At 41.6% G+C, this 14,847-nt stretch overlaps 1 protein-coding gene across 7 annotated transcripts in view; it reads left to right on the top strand.

The window, feature by feature from the left end:
• The window catches only part of usp37 (ubiquitin specific peptidase 37), a 95,539-nt gene that overhangs the window by 913 nt on the left and 79,779 nt on the right, over positions 1 to 14,847 (top strand). For 2 of the 7 annotated variants that reach the window (XM_069936012.1, XM_069936015.1), the window contains exon 1: positions 338 to 494. The exons of the other annotated variants lie outside the window; for them this stretch is intronic. The gene's annotated coding sequence lies outside the window, so the exon portion shown is untranslated. Of the gene's footprint in view, positions 1 to 337; positions 495 to 14,847 lie in introns of those variants that run through there. 7 annotated transcript variants of the gene reach the window in all.

The following is a 14,847-nucleotide window of genomic DNA, read 5'->3' on the forward strand; positions in this document are numbered from 1 at the left end:
GGGAGGGGTGCGAGGGAGGGGTGGGGGAGGGGTGGGAGGGAGGGGAGAGGGGAGGGGTGGGAGGGAGGGGTAGGGGAGGGGGAGAGGGGAGGGGTGGGGGAGGGGGGAGAGGGGAGGGGTGGGAAGGGAGGGAAGGGAGGGAGGGGAGGGGGTGGGGGGAGAGAGGAGGGGGTGGGGGGAGGGGAGTGTGTGGGGTGGGGGGAGAGGGGGTAGGAGAGACAGAAAGGGGGTCAGGAGGGTCGGGGTACTGGGTGGGAGGAGTGAGGATGGGAGGGAGGAGGCTGGTCTGTGAGAGGGGAGTGGGAAGTGAGAGGGGGTGTTGGGGAGAGGAGGGTGGAGCTGTGACAGATGGTGAGAGAGTTGACTGAGGTGGCAATGAAGAATTGAGCAACAGTTCGACTTGAATTGTCCTCTGAACCATTTGTTCTGTTTTTATATTCTCATTCGAGAAGGAAGCTCTGAATTGCCTGTCGGTTTTAGGAAGAATTTTGCAGGTTGGTCAGTAGGTCAGATTAGATAGCCTGGACCTAAGTGATTTTGTTGGGGGGTGGGGGGGGGGGAGAGAAGTAAGTGTCAAGTTAGCATTTGTTCTCCTGAAGTCTGTTACAATCCTTAAAGTTTAAAAAAAATTTTTATTTTATCTGCAAATTTGGAATTATTTTCTGCTTGTTCCAAATTTGTCCCAGGTCATGCCACTGCCTAGTTTTCTGAAAGTCTGATGAAGTTATTTGTTGATCTATCACATTCCTTTTAAAACCATGCAATTTAATTTTGCTTGCAAATTTACTGTTTCAGAATTTGTACAACTCGTTGAGAGGCCTTAAATACATCAAATAGAAAACCTTTATGAACATTATTATTACTGTATTAAACAAATCAATCAAATTATCAATTTTGAATAACTATTTTCTTTAACCATGATTCTAGTCCCAAACGCAATATTTTCCCAATGCCAATTATTTGTGTCCACATCTATTCTGCAAGGTTTTTTCATGTCTATTGTCAGTTGGGCATTTTTGAGCAGTAATGACTGTGGTTCAATAAGCAGCTTGCCTGATCATCTGGCCCCTCCTGTTCACACTACTGACCCACGACTGCATCACCAGATCCAGCTCCAACAGTGTAAAGTTTGCAGGTGACGCCACAGTCATTGGCACTCGGAGAAGAAGTGGAAAATCTCGTGATGTGGTGCGAGAGGAACCACCTGAGAGTCTCAACATGCACAAGACGAAGGAGATGATTGTGGACTTCAGGAGGACCAGCAATGGCCCCCCTTCACTACACATCAACAACTCTGTGGTGGAGAGCACCACGTTCCTTGGAGTTCACTTGACTACTCATGGACACTCAACATCTCATCACTTGTCAGGAAGGTGCAGCAGCAAATGCAAAGACTGAAGTGAGCAAGGCTATCAGCTGCCATTATGACAATCTTCTGTAGGACCTCTATCAAGAGTGTTCTGGATGGCTGCAACACAGTGTGGTCCATTTGCTGCAGAGAAATGGATCAGACAATAGACAATAGGAGCTGGAGTAGGCCATTTGGCCTGTCGGGCCATTTTAGATCATGGCTGATATTACCATCAGTACCCCTTTCCAGCCTTATCCCCATAACCCTTAACTCCGTTACCCACAAGAGTCTTATCTAACTCTCTTTTGAACATAGTCAGCGAATTCGCCTCTACCACCCTCTGTGGCAGAGCATTCCACAGATTCACACTTCTCTGGGTAAAAAAATGCTTTCTCATCTCCGTCCTAAAGGGCCTACCCTGTATTCTTAAACTATGCCCTCTAGTCCTCGTCTCCCCCATCATTAGGAACAAGTAATCAGACTTCACCTTGTCTATCCCCCTGATGATTTTGTAGACCTCAATCATGTCCCCCCTCATCCTTCTAAACTCCAATGGATACGTCCAGTTTTTCTAGCCTTGCTGCATATGACAACCCTGCCATCCCTGGAACTAACCTTGTAAATCTGCGCTGCACACCCTCTATAGCTAGTATGTCCTTCCTCAAGTTTGGAGACCACAACTGGACGCAATACTCCAGGTGGGGTCTCACCAGGGCCCTGTATAACTGCAGAAGGGCGTCTCTGTTCCTATACTCCAATCCCCTCTTTATGAAAGCCAACATTCCATTTGCCTTCTTCACAGCTTTCTGAACCTGCATGCTAGCCTTCAGTGACCGGTGAACAAGTACACCCAGATCCATTTGCACTTCCCCACTCCCTAGCTATTCTCCATTTAAATAATACTCAGCTTTCCTATTACTTCCCCCAAAATGAATAACCTCACATTTGTTCACATTGAAATTCATCTTCCATTTAGCCGCCCACTCCTCCAGCCTGTCCAAGTCCCTCTGCATTTTCCTGACATCCTCCTCACACCCCACACCGCCACCCAGTTTAGTGTCATCTGCAAATTTGCTCATGTTATTTATAATCCCCTCATCCAAATCATTAACATAAATTACAAACAACTGAGGACCCAACACCGATCCCTGAGGCACTCCACTCGTCACATCCTGCCATTCTGAAAAAGACCCATTTACTCCAACCCTTTGTTTCCTATCTCTTAACCAATTTCCTATCCATGTCAGCACCTTACCTCCAATACCATGCTCCCTGATCTTGCCCACTAGACTCCCGTGCGGTACCTTATCAAAGGCCTTCTGGAAGTCCAAATACACCACATCCACTGGCTCTCCCGAGTCCACCCTCTTTGTCACATCCTCAAAAAATTCCAGAAGGTTAGTCAAGCATGACTTACCCTTAAGGAATCCATGCTGACTAGCCCTTATACTATTATTACTGACTAAGTGTTCTGCTATTCCTCCTTTTATGATGGACTCCAATATCTTCCCCACCACTGACGTCAGGCTGACCGGTCTATAATTTCCCGTTTTCTCCCTCCCTCCTTTCTTAAAAAGCGGCACCACATCAGCCACTCTCCAATCCTCAGGGACCTCCCCGGAATCTATGGAACTTTGGAAAATGTCGACCAGTCCCTCCACAATTTCCATAGCCACCTCTTTAAGCACCCTAGGACCATAAGAATGGTAGAGGATCACTGGAGTCTTCCTTCCACGTCGCACACAGTATCTTTCACCTGCTCCTGACGGGGAAGAGATCCAGGAGGATCAGAGCCAGCGCCACCAGGCTGAGGAACAGTTTCTTTACGGGCAGTGAGAATGCTGACTGACCAAAGGAATCTCACACTAACCATTCAAGACTCATATTATGAAACAATATTTATTTATTGAAATGAATGAATACTTGTCCTGCATGTGTATGTGTGTTATGCTGGTTGTGTGTGTGCATGTTTTTGCACCAGAGAACACTGTATCGTCAAGTTGTACTTGTACAATCAGATGACAATAAACTTGACTGGGCAATTCAGTGTGAAGTCCATATCCCTTGAATTAATATTTTTTTGTTAATGGTAGTTTTCTCAGCCAACCAGTTTTACCTACCTCGGCTGCACCATTTCATCTGATGCAAGGATCGACAAAGAGATGGACAACAGACTCGCCAAGGCCAATAGCGCCTTTGGAAGACTACACAAAAGAGTCTGGAAAAACAACCACCTGAAGAAAACACACAAATATCAGCGTGTACAGAGCCGTTGTCATACCCACGCTCCTGTTCGTCTCTGAATCATAGGTCCTCTACGGCATCACCTACGGCTCCTAGAATGCTTCCATCAGCGCTGTCTCCGCTCCATCCTCAACATTCATTGGAATGACTTCATCACCAACATCGAAAGTACTCGAGCTAGCAGAGTCCGACAAGCATCGAATCCACACTGCTGAAGACCCAACTGCGCTGGGTGGGTCACGTCTCCAGAATGGAGGATCATCGCCTTCCCAGATCGTGTTATATGGCGAGCTCTCCAATGGCCACCGAGATAGAGGTGCACCAAAGAAGAGGTACAAGGACTGCTTAAAGAAATCTCTTGGTGCTTGCCACATTGACCACCGCAGTGGGCTGATCTTGCCTCCAACCATGCATCTTGGCGCCTCACAGTTCGGCGGGCAGCAACCTCCTTTGAAGAAGACCGCAGAGCCCACCTCACTGACAAAAGACAAAGGAGGAAAAACCCAACACCCAACCCCAACCAACCAATTTTACCTTGCAACCGTGCCTGCCTGTCCCGCATCGGGCTTGTCAGTCACCAACGAGCCTGCAGCAGACGTGTACATACCCCTCCATAAATCTTAGGTCCGTGAAGCCAAGACAAAGACAAGAGTTTTCCTCAGCCTCCACCTACTTTCACTTCCTGCGATTCCCACTCATGAATGAGTGATGTTCAAGAATACATTCCTCCAGGAGCCTGGGGCCAACTCCATGTTGAAGAATACATTCCACCAGGAGCCTGGGGCCATCTCCATGTTGAAGAATACATTCCTCCAGGAGCCTGGGGCCATCTCCATGTTCAAGAATACATTCCACCAGGAGCCTGGGGCCATCTCCATGTTCAAGAGGAATTGAATTATGGTCCCATCTTCAGTTTGCATTCTTTTTTGTTTCAGTCACCTCAAATGAAGTTGTCCTTCTACTTTGAGAACTGGATGCATATTAAATACCTCATAATTTTAATGCTATCTCATATTGTTGCTGTTTCTATACAGTTTTCTCTTTAGGACAGGTCTCACATGGTACCTTCTGACAAGATCTCATTTTCATCTCAGAATGGTTTTGTCTTGGCTTCATCTTCTACTCTACTCCTGAAATCAAGCAACTGGCAAAAAAAATTGAGGAAAATAAATTTTAAAAGTCAAAATGGATAAGCATAAAGTAATAGGTTAAAACTATGTAAAATTGGAAATGTTCTCTGAAGTAACACAATCCTTTGGTGAAGACGAGAGCACATATTCAGCCAGCGGAGGGAGGGCCTGGGTCGGGCTTTGCTCATAGCAGCTGTTTGAATAAAGTTGGGTGAAACAGCAATGGCGTCGCCCAGGTTGAAGAGATGGTTGATGCCACTCGTCTCTGGGGTGACTCTCTTAAAGTGTCTCCTTATCCCTGCTTAGTAAAGGTTGTCCCAGTCAAGGGCTTCAACTGTAAACGGTAGGGGTGGGGAGAAAGATTAATTATAATGTTGATCACAGATGCAGCAACAGTTAAATGTTTTCAAAGAATGTGATTGAAAATAAAGTGAAATGCTTTGAGGTTTATATTCATGCAAGTGAAGTTTGTTCAGTGTGAGTACAGTCTTTGGCTTGGCTTCGCGGACGAAGATTTATGGAGGGGGTAAAAAGTCCACGTCAGCTGCAGGCTCGTTTGTGGCTGACAAGTCCGATGCGGGACAGGCAGACACGATTGCAGCGGTTGCAAGGGGAAAATTGGTTGGTTGGGGTTGGGTGTTGGGTTTTTCCTCCTTTGCCTTTTGTCAGTGAGGTGGGCTCTGCGGTCTTCTTCGAAGGAGGTTGCTGCCCGCCAAACTGTGAGGCGCCAAGATGCACGGTTTGAGGCGTTATCAGCCCACTGGCGGTGGTCAATGGGGCAGGCACCAAGAGATTTCTTTTGGCAGTCCTTGTACCTTTTCTTTGGTGCACCTCTGTCACGGTGGCCAGTGGAGAGCTCGCCATATAACATGATCTTGGGAAGGCGATGGTCCTCCATTCTGGAGACGTAACCCACCCAGCGCAGCTGGATCTTCAGCAGCGTGGACTTGATGCTGTCGACCTCTGCCATCTCGAGTACTTCGACGTTGGGGATGAAAGCGCTCCAATGGATGTTGAGGATGGAGCGGAGACAACGCTGGTGGAAGCGTTCTAGGAGCCGTAGGTGATGCCGGTAGAGGACCCATGATTCGGAGCCGAACAGGAGTGTGGGTATGACAGTGGCTCTGTATACGCTTATCTTTGTGAGGTTTTTCAGTTGGTTGTTTTTCCAGACTCTTTTGTGTAGTCTTCCAAAGGCGCTATTTGCCTTGGCGAGTCTGTTGTCTATCTCGTTGTCGATCCTTGCATCTGATGAAATGGTGCAGCCGAGATAGGTAAACTGGTTGACCGTTTTGAGTAGATTACTTTTAAACTGTTCATTTATGCAGGTGTATAGGGCATTGTCAGAGTAAGTCTCAAGCAATTGGAAAATACACTTATCTGGCATCTCTCAATTCACTAGGTGCTGGATACCAGAGATTTACCATAGAATGCTACAGCACAGAAAGCAGGACGTTCAGCCCTTCTAGTGTATGTGCCGACCACCACTCCACTAGTCCCATTGACTTCTGGTTCCATAGCCCTCCAGATCTCTCCCATCCATGTATCTATCCAATCTATCCATCAAGCTCAAGATCGAGCCCAAGATGGCACACTCCCACCATTCTCTGTGAAGAACTTTCCCCTTGTGTTCCCCCTGAACCTTTCAGCTTAAAACTGACCTCTCATATTTATCTCCCCAATCTAAGTGGAAAAAGCCTACTCGCATCCACTCTGTCTATACCTCTCAAACTTGTAAACCTCGATCAAATCTCCCCTCATTCTTGTTTGCTCCAAGGAATAAAGTCCTAACCTGTTTAATCTTACCCTGTAACTCAACTCCTGAAGAACCAGCCACATCCTATTAAATCTTCTCTTTTGATATTTTATTGATATCCTTCCTGTAGTTAGGTGATCAGAATTGCACACAATATTCCAAATTTGGCCTCACCAATGTTTAAACAACTTCAATATAACATCCCAACTCCTATTCTCAATACTTTGATTTATAAAGGCTAAGGTGCCAAAAGCTTTCTTTACAATCCTGCCCACCTGTGAAACCACCTTCAGGGAACAATATATCTGCATTCTCAGATCTCTCTGCTCCTCCACATTCCTCAGCTACCATTTACTGTGTATTTCCTACCTTGGTTTTCCCTTCCAAATTGCATCACCTCACACTTGTCTGCATTAAACTCCATCTGCCTTTTTTTTTTGGCCCATCCTTCCAGTTGGTCCAGATCACTTTGCAAGCTTTGAAAATCTTTCTTGCTGTCCACAGTATCTCCAATCTCAGTGTCATCTGCAAACTTGCTGATCCAATTTACCACATTATCATCCAGATCATTGATATAGACAACAAACAGTAATGGTCTCAACACACATTCCTGAGTCACACCACTAGTCACAGGCCACCGGTCTGAGAAGTAACCATCCATTACCACTCAATTTTCTCCTGCACAGTCCATTTTGAATCCAGTTTACAATCTCTCCATGGATCCCTAGTGTCTGAACTTTATGAATTAGACTCCCATGTGGAACCTTGTCAAAGGCTTTACCAAAGTCCATGTGGACTTTTCCTTCAGATACCTTTTTGGTAACCTCCTCGAAAAACTCTACCAGATTCGTTAAAATGATCTATCACGCACAAAGCCATGCTCACTGTCCTTAATCAGTCCGTGGCTGTCCAAAATAATCTACATATCCAAACTCTTCAGAACTCCTTCCAATAATTTGCATACTGCTGACATCAAGCTCACTGGTCTATAATTACCTGGTTTATTTTTGGAGCCTTTTTTAAACAATGGGACAACATGAGTTAACCCTCCAATCCTCTGGCATCTCACCTGTGGCTAAAGACATTTTAAATATATCAGCCAGGGCCCCTACAATTTCTGCACTCCTCTCCATATCCTAGGGGTATCATTGAAGTGAATTGGAATTCACTGTGTGTAGATTAGACGGTTGACCCCTCCCTCTTTGCTCCGCCCCGGTCGGTCCCGATATAAACCCCTGTTTTCCCCACCTCACCTCAGATTGACCTGAAGACCTCTGTAAATACTGGCCATTAGTTGTAAGCCAATAAAAGTGTTTGTGCACCTCAAGTCTCTGAGTACTATTAATCACATTATAATCATACCTGGCCTGGGGAATTTATCTACCTTTTATTTGCTGTAAGGCACCAAGCAAATCATCCTTTATCTCCATCTGTTCCACGACACTTCAGTTTGTTTCCCTTCCTTCCTTACACACTATGCCAGTATCCTGACTAAATACTGATGTAAAAAAATTGTTTAAGTAGTTGACAACTCTGATCATCTGGGGACCAATTTTATCCTTTACTATCCTTTTAGTCTTAATATACTTGTAGAACCCCTTTGGGCTTAACCTTCACATTATCTGCCAAAGCAAACTCGTGTCATTTTGCCTTCCTGATTTACTTATTAAGTATTTTCTTGCATTTTCTGTACTCTTCAAGTTCCTCATTTGATCCTTGTTGCCTACTTGCTATACACCTCCCTTTTCCTCTTAACAGATTGCTATTTCTCTTGAAAACCAGGGTTCCTTATGCCTTTTTAAAAAATTTTTATTTTTCACACTATGAACCATACTGACCAAAATACACACAAACATTTCCTCTTGAATATACACAGTGTCATTTTCTCCCCTTTTCCCCCCTCCCTTCCCTCCCTCCCTCTCACTCCCCCTCCCCACCTACTCAACATTCATCATATATGATACATTAAACAATGTCATCACACAATGAAAATAAACAAGAAATTTTGTTTCATCCTTCTCTTTACACACTGGGTCAGTTCATTTCGTCGTCTTCTCCTTCTGTGTTCTTCTGTCATTTTAGGGGTGGAGGTCCGCGGTAGGACTTCTCTGTTGTGTTCCATGTACGGTTCCCAAATTGTTCGAATACTGTGATGTTATTTCTTAAATTGTATGTTATTTTTTTCCAATGGAATACATTTATTCACTTCTATATACCATTGCTATATTCTCAGCCTATCTTCTGATTTCCAGGTTGACATAATACATTTTTTTGCTACAGCTAGGCGATCATAATAAATCTTTTTTGTGCTCCATCCAAATCGAGGCCAAGTTCTTTACTTCTTATATTACTTAGAAGAAAGATCTCTGGATTTTTTGGGATGTTGCTTTTTGTGATTTTATTTAATACCTGATTTAGATCTTCCAAAACTTTTCAACTTCCTCACATGCCCAAATTGCATGTCCTGTTGTTCCCATTTCCTTCTTACAGCGAAAACATCTGTCTGATACTGTTGGGTCCCATTTATTTAACTTTTGGGGTGTGGTGTATAGCCTGTGTAACAATTATATTGTATCATGTGTAACCTTGTGTTTATTTTATTTCTCATAGTTCTAGGAGCATAGCTTTTCCCCATGTTTCATTCTTTATCTTTATGTTTAGATCTTGTTCCCACTTTTGTTTGGTTACAGCTTGTTTCCTCGTTCTCTTTCTCTTGCAGTTTGATGTACATGTTTGTTATAAATCTTTTAATTATCATTGTGTCTGTAATCACATATTCAAAATTGTTTCCTTCTGGTAACCTCAATCTGCTTCCCAATTTGTCCTTCAAGTAGGTTTTCTGTTGGTACCTTGAGTTATACCATATTTGTCCTTCATTTGTTCAAAAGATAATAATTTATTCCCGAAAAACAATTTTTTCTTTTGATCCCTTTTTTCTCCCATTCTCTCAAGGAAAGGTTATCTATTGTGAAAGGGATTCGTTGATTTTGCGTCAATATTAATTTTGGTAGCTGATCATTTGTTTTATTCCTTTCTAAATGAATCTTCTTCCAAATGTTGAGCAGATGGTGCAGTACTGGTGAATTCCTATGTTGTACCAGCTTTTCATCCCACTTATATAGTATATGTTCAGGTACCTTCTCCCCTATTTTATCTAGCTCTAATCTTGTCCAATCTGGTTTTTCCCTTGTTTGATAAAAATCTGATAGGTATCTTAATTGTGCTGCTCTATAATAATTCTTAAAGTTTGGTAGCTGTAAGCCCCCTTGTTTGTACCTTTCTGTTAATTTATCTAGCGCTATCCTCGGTTTCCCCCCTTTCCATAAGAATTTCCTTATTATTTTCTTTAGCTCCGTGAAGAATTTCTCTGTTAGGTGAATTGGTAACGATTGGAATAGGTATTGTATCCTTGGGAAGATATTCATTTTAATGCAATTTACCCTTCCTATCAGTGTTAGTGGTAAATCTTTCTTCATTAATGGCTGATAATTTAGTTTGTATAGATGGCCTAGATTATTATCTAGTTGAATATCTAGGTATCGGATTGCTTGTGTTTGCCATCTAAATGGTGATTCTTTCTTAAACTTTGTGAAATCCGCATTATTCATTGGCATCGCTTCATTTTTATTTGCATTGATCTTGTACACCGATACTTCTCCATATTCCTTAATTTCTTATGTAATTCTTTTATTGATATTTCTGGTTCTGTTAAGTATACTATGACGTCATCTGCTAATAGACTGATTTTATATTCCTTCTCTTTTATTTTTATCCCTCTTATTTTATTTTCTGTTCTTATCAGTTCTGCCAGTGGTTCTATAGCTAACGCGAACAGTGAGGAAGATAGTGGATATCCCTGCCTAGTTGACCTGCTTAATTTAAATTGGTTTGATATATATCCATTTACTGTCACCTTCGCCAATGGTCCCTTATATAATGCTTTAATCCAATTAATGTATTTCTCTGGTAGGTTGAACCTCTGTAGTACTTTGAATAAATAATTCCATTCTACTCTGTCAAAGGCTTTCTCTGCGTCTAAGGCCACTGTTGGTGTCTTGTTTCCTTGTACTGCATGGATTGTTAATGAACTTAGATATTGTCCGCTGTTCGTCTTTTCTTAAATAAATCCAGTTTGATCTAGTTTTACTATTTTTGGTACACAGTCGGCCAATCTGTTTGCTAATAGTTTAGCTATTATCTTATAATCTGTGTTAAGTAGAGATATTGGTCTACACGATGCTGGATCTTTCCCCATCTTTGGTATTACTGTAATTATTGCTGTTTTGCATGAATCTGGCATGTTTTGTGTTTCTTCAATCTGGTTCATTACTTCCAGGAGAGGAGGAATTAATAAGTCTTTAAATGTTTTATAGAAATCTATTGGGAGTCTGTCCTCTCCCGGCGTTTTATTGTTCGGTAGTTTTTTAATATGTCCTGTATTTCCTATGATTTTATTAATTTATTTTGTTCCTCCTCTTGCAATTTCGGTAGTTCAATTTTAGCTAGAAACTCATCTATTTTGTCTTCTTTCCCTTCGTTCTCAGTTCGATATAATTGCTCCTAGAATTCCTTGAAGTTTTCGTTGATCTCCGTTGGGTTATATGTAATTTGTTTGTCCTTTTTCCTTGATGCCAATATCGTTCTTTTAGTTTGTTCTGTCTTTAGCTGCCAAGCTAGTATTTTGTGCATTTTTTCTCCTAGCTCATAATACTTCTGCTTTGTCTTCATTATGTTCTTCTCCACCTTGTATGTTTGTAGTGTTTGGTATTTTATTTTTTTTGTCCGCCAATTCTCTTTTTGTTGTATCTTCCCTTGTTGCTAGTTCTTTTTCTGTACTTACTATTTCCCTTTCCAGCTGTTCTATTTCCCGATTGTAGTCCTTCTTTTTCTTAGTTACATAACTTATTATCTGCCCTCTGATAAACGCTTTAATTGCATCCCATAATATAAATTTATCTTTCACTGATTCTGTATTTATTTCAAAGTACATTTTAATTTGTCACTCAATGAATTCTCTAAAATCCTGTCTTTTAAGTAACATGGAGTTTAATCTCCATCTATACGTTCTCGGTGGGATGTCCTCCAGCTCTATTGCTAATAACAGGGGTGAGTGATCTGATAACAATCTTACTTTATATTCCATTTTCCTAACTCTCCCTTGGATATGGGCTGACAACAGGAACAGGTGTATCCTTGAATATGTTTTATGTCTACCTGAATAATATGAGTATTCCTTTTCCTTTGGGTGTTGTCTCCTCCATATATCCAAAAGTTGCATTTCCTGCATTGATTTAACCATAAATTTGGCTGCTTTGTTTTTTCTGCTAGTCTTTTGTCCAGTTTTATCCATCTTTGAGTCCAAGTTAAAGTCCCCTCCTATCAGTGTATTCCCCTGTGTATCTACAATCTTCAAAAAGATATCTTGCATAAACTTTTGATCCTCTTCATTAGGTGCATATACATTGAGCAAATTCCAAAATTCTGAATATATCTGACACTTTATCATTACATACCTCCCTGCTGGATCTATTATTTCCTCCTCTATTTTGATTGGTACATTTTTATTGATTAATATAGCTACTCCTCTGGCTTTTGAATTATATGATGCTGCCGTTATGTGCCCTACCCAGTCATCAGTTAGATGTGTTTCCTGCACGAATGCTATATCAATTTTTTCTTTCTTCAGTAAATTTAACAGCCTTTTCTTTTTGATTTGGTTATGTATTCCGTTAATATTTATAGTCATATAGTTCAACATGGCCATTTCATACTTTGTTTACCTCTCATATCCGCTTCCTCATCACCACCTTTCCTCCTTATCCATTTCTGTTTACTTTTTTTGAACACACTGTAAGACAACACTTCTAATACATAAAATATTTCCACTTTGCCCACATCTAAAATTCCCTTAACCCCAAATGTCCCCGAACCCGCTCGCAAGTGTCAACTGATTTCGCATTGACTGTTATTCTCTCCCTCCCAGCCCCCTCCGGAAAATACTTTTATCTTCACATATAACAAAGCTCACCCTCTTAATTCCCCCCTTACTTCCTTTCTTCCCCTTCTTAGTTCTTACTTATACATTATTTTTCTACTTTATATGAAGTTTGACGCTGTTCTTGTTCACTTCATCTCTCTGTCTGTTTTGCAGGCATTCTGCAAATTCTCGTGCTTTCTCCAGATCCGAGAACAGTCTGCTTTGTTGCCCCGGGATAACTATTTTAAGCACCGCTGGATATCTTAAGATAAATTTATAGCCTTTCTTCCATAGGATCGATTTTGCTGCGTTAAACTCCTTCCTTTTCTTCAGGAGCTCAAAACGTATGTCTGGGTAGAAAATTTTTTTTGACCTTTGACCTGCACTCAAAAATTTTGCTTTTGAAGGCCGTCCACTTACTTAACACATCCTTGCCAGAAAACAACATATCCCAATCCACTCTTCCTTAGATCCTTTCTCATTTCCACAAAATTTGCCTTCCTGCAATTTAGAATCTCAATATGAGGACCAGACTTAACCTTTTCCAAATTAACTTGAAGCTAATGACATTTTGGTCACTGGACCCAAAATGTTTGCCTACACATGCATCTGTCACCTGACCTGTCTTGTTCCCACATAGGAGATCAAATATTGCATCCTCTCTCATTGGTATCTCTTTATATTGATTTAGAAAACTTTCCTGAAAACATTTCACAAACTGCAAGCCATCCAGCCCTTTCACTATATGGGAGCCCCAATCAATATTTGGAAAGTTAACATCTACAGATCAGCTCCTCCAACTCTCTCTATTGGGCATTAACTGGATGCGCTTCTCGCATTTGTAGTCATCAAGGAAACTAGCAAATTCCCTAACAATGCACATCCTAATAGAAGAACATTCCCCTGTCCTGGGCTCCATACCCGCACTCCCTATCTGTCCCGTGTGCTTGCTTTCTACATCACCTACTGTGCAAGTGAGGCTCCTGGGGGAGGTGAAAAGCCAAAGAAAAAAAACCTACAGCCAATTTCAGAAAAAAACGTGAAAATTTCTCCCTAGCATAGGTCCAGGAGATGGCATGATCAGCAATACGATTTCTAATATATAACAATTTAGACATTACCATATTTATAAGCTTGTGGATCCCTTTTTCTGTTAATAATCTCGTCTCAGGCACTTGACTATCGTACTTTTACTCCCTTTCACATTTCTCCTTTCTTCTAACTCTCCATTCATTTCTAATCTTATGCATGCTCTACCAGTGTGGTTTGTTGTCAATTGCATTATGAAGATAGTCAGGGCATTGAGTATAGGAACTGGAATGTCATCTTGTAACTGCAAGATAATTGGTGAAACTGCATGTGGAGTATTGTAAGCAATTTTGGTTACCCAACTATAAGAAAAATATTTCTGGAAAAGGTGCAGAAAATTTCATAAGAATGTTATTGGGAGTGGTAGGCTTGAATTTTAAGATGAGGTTTGATAGACTGGGACTTGGCTCCCTGGTGCGTAGCAGGCTAAAAGGGGGCCTGGTAGACTTCTATAAAATCAGAAGATAAAGGAAGTAGTCATCTGTTTTCCCCATGGTAGTGGATTCTAAAACTAGAGGGTAAAGATTTTAGAGGGTCCTGAGGGGTAACTTTCACACAAAAAATGCTGGATATATGGAACAAACTGCCAGAGGAAGTGATAGAATCAGGAATAATTATAATGATATTTAGACAGATGGATAAGAAAGGTTTAGACCATAGATTTTCAAGGTGGGCCATAGTGCTTAATATTTTAGTGGGATGTGGAATACTTTGGGAAATAATTTAAAAAGTTTGGAAAAAATAAACTCGTTATGTTGGTGTGAAAGATGTGACTTGGCAACACTCAGTACAACACAATTGTGGTAACTTCCAAGTAAAATCATTTTGTTCTTTTAAATTTAATGTGTTTTTGCTCTTCCAGTGTTTCTCTTATTTTAACTGTTGTTATCCGTGGTTAACATTATAATTATATTTTTCCGACCGGTCTTATTATCATCCATACCAAATGATCTCAACCATCATGTCTCTGTTCATACCCCTTTACTTTATCAGTTCAGTTCTGAGTGAGACCCGTATCTGTATGTATCTTTGTGCACTGGGGGGGGGGGGGGGCAGTCTGCCCTAGGTGCCAGCCTGAGGGGGATGCCAAAATCGGGGGGGGGGGGGGGGGGGAAATATAGTAAAGCACAAGGCAAGCACGGTTTTAACGCACACTCTGTGGGAAAAATACCATGCTAGTGTTTTCATGGGTTTTTAGGGTCAACATTCTTCCTTTGGTCATTACTTTATTCAATTCCGTGACGAGCCCAGAGGACCCCAAAACCCAGCAGCAGTAGAGATTCACCCAGACAAATGGTTA

The sequence above is a fragment of the Narcine bancroftii genome, chromosome 4 (assembly GCF_036971445.1).
Source record: "Narcine bancroftii isolate sNarBan1 chromosome 4, sNarBan1.hap1, whole genome shotgun sequence".
In the NCBI taxonomy this organism is placed as follows: domain Eukaryota; kingdom Metazoa; phylum Chordata; class Chondrichthyes; order Torpediniformes; family Narcinidae; genus Narcine; species Narcine bancroftii.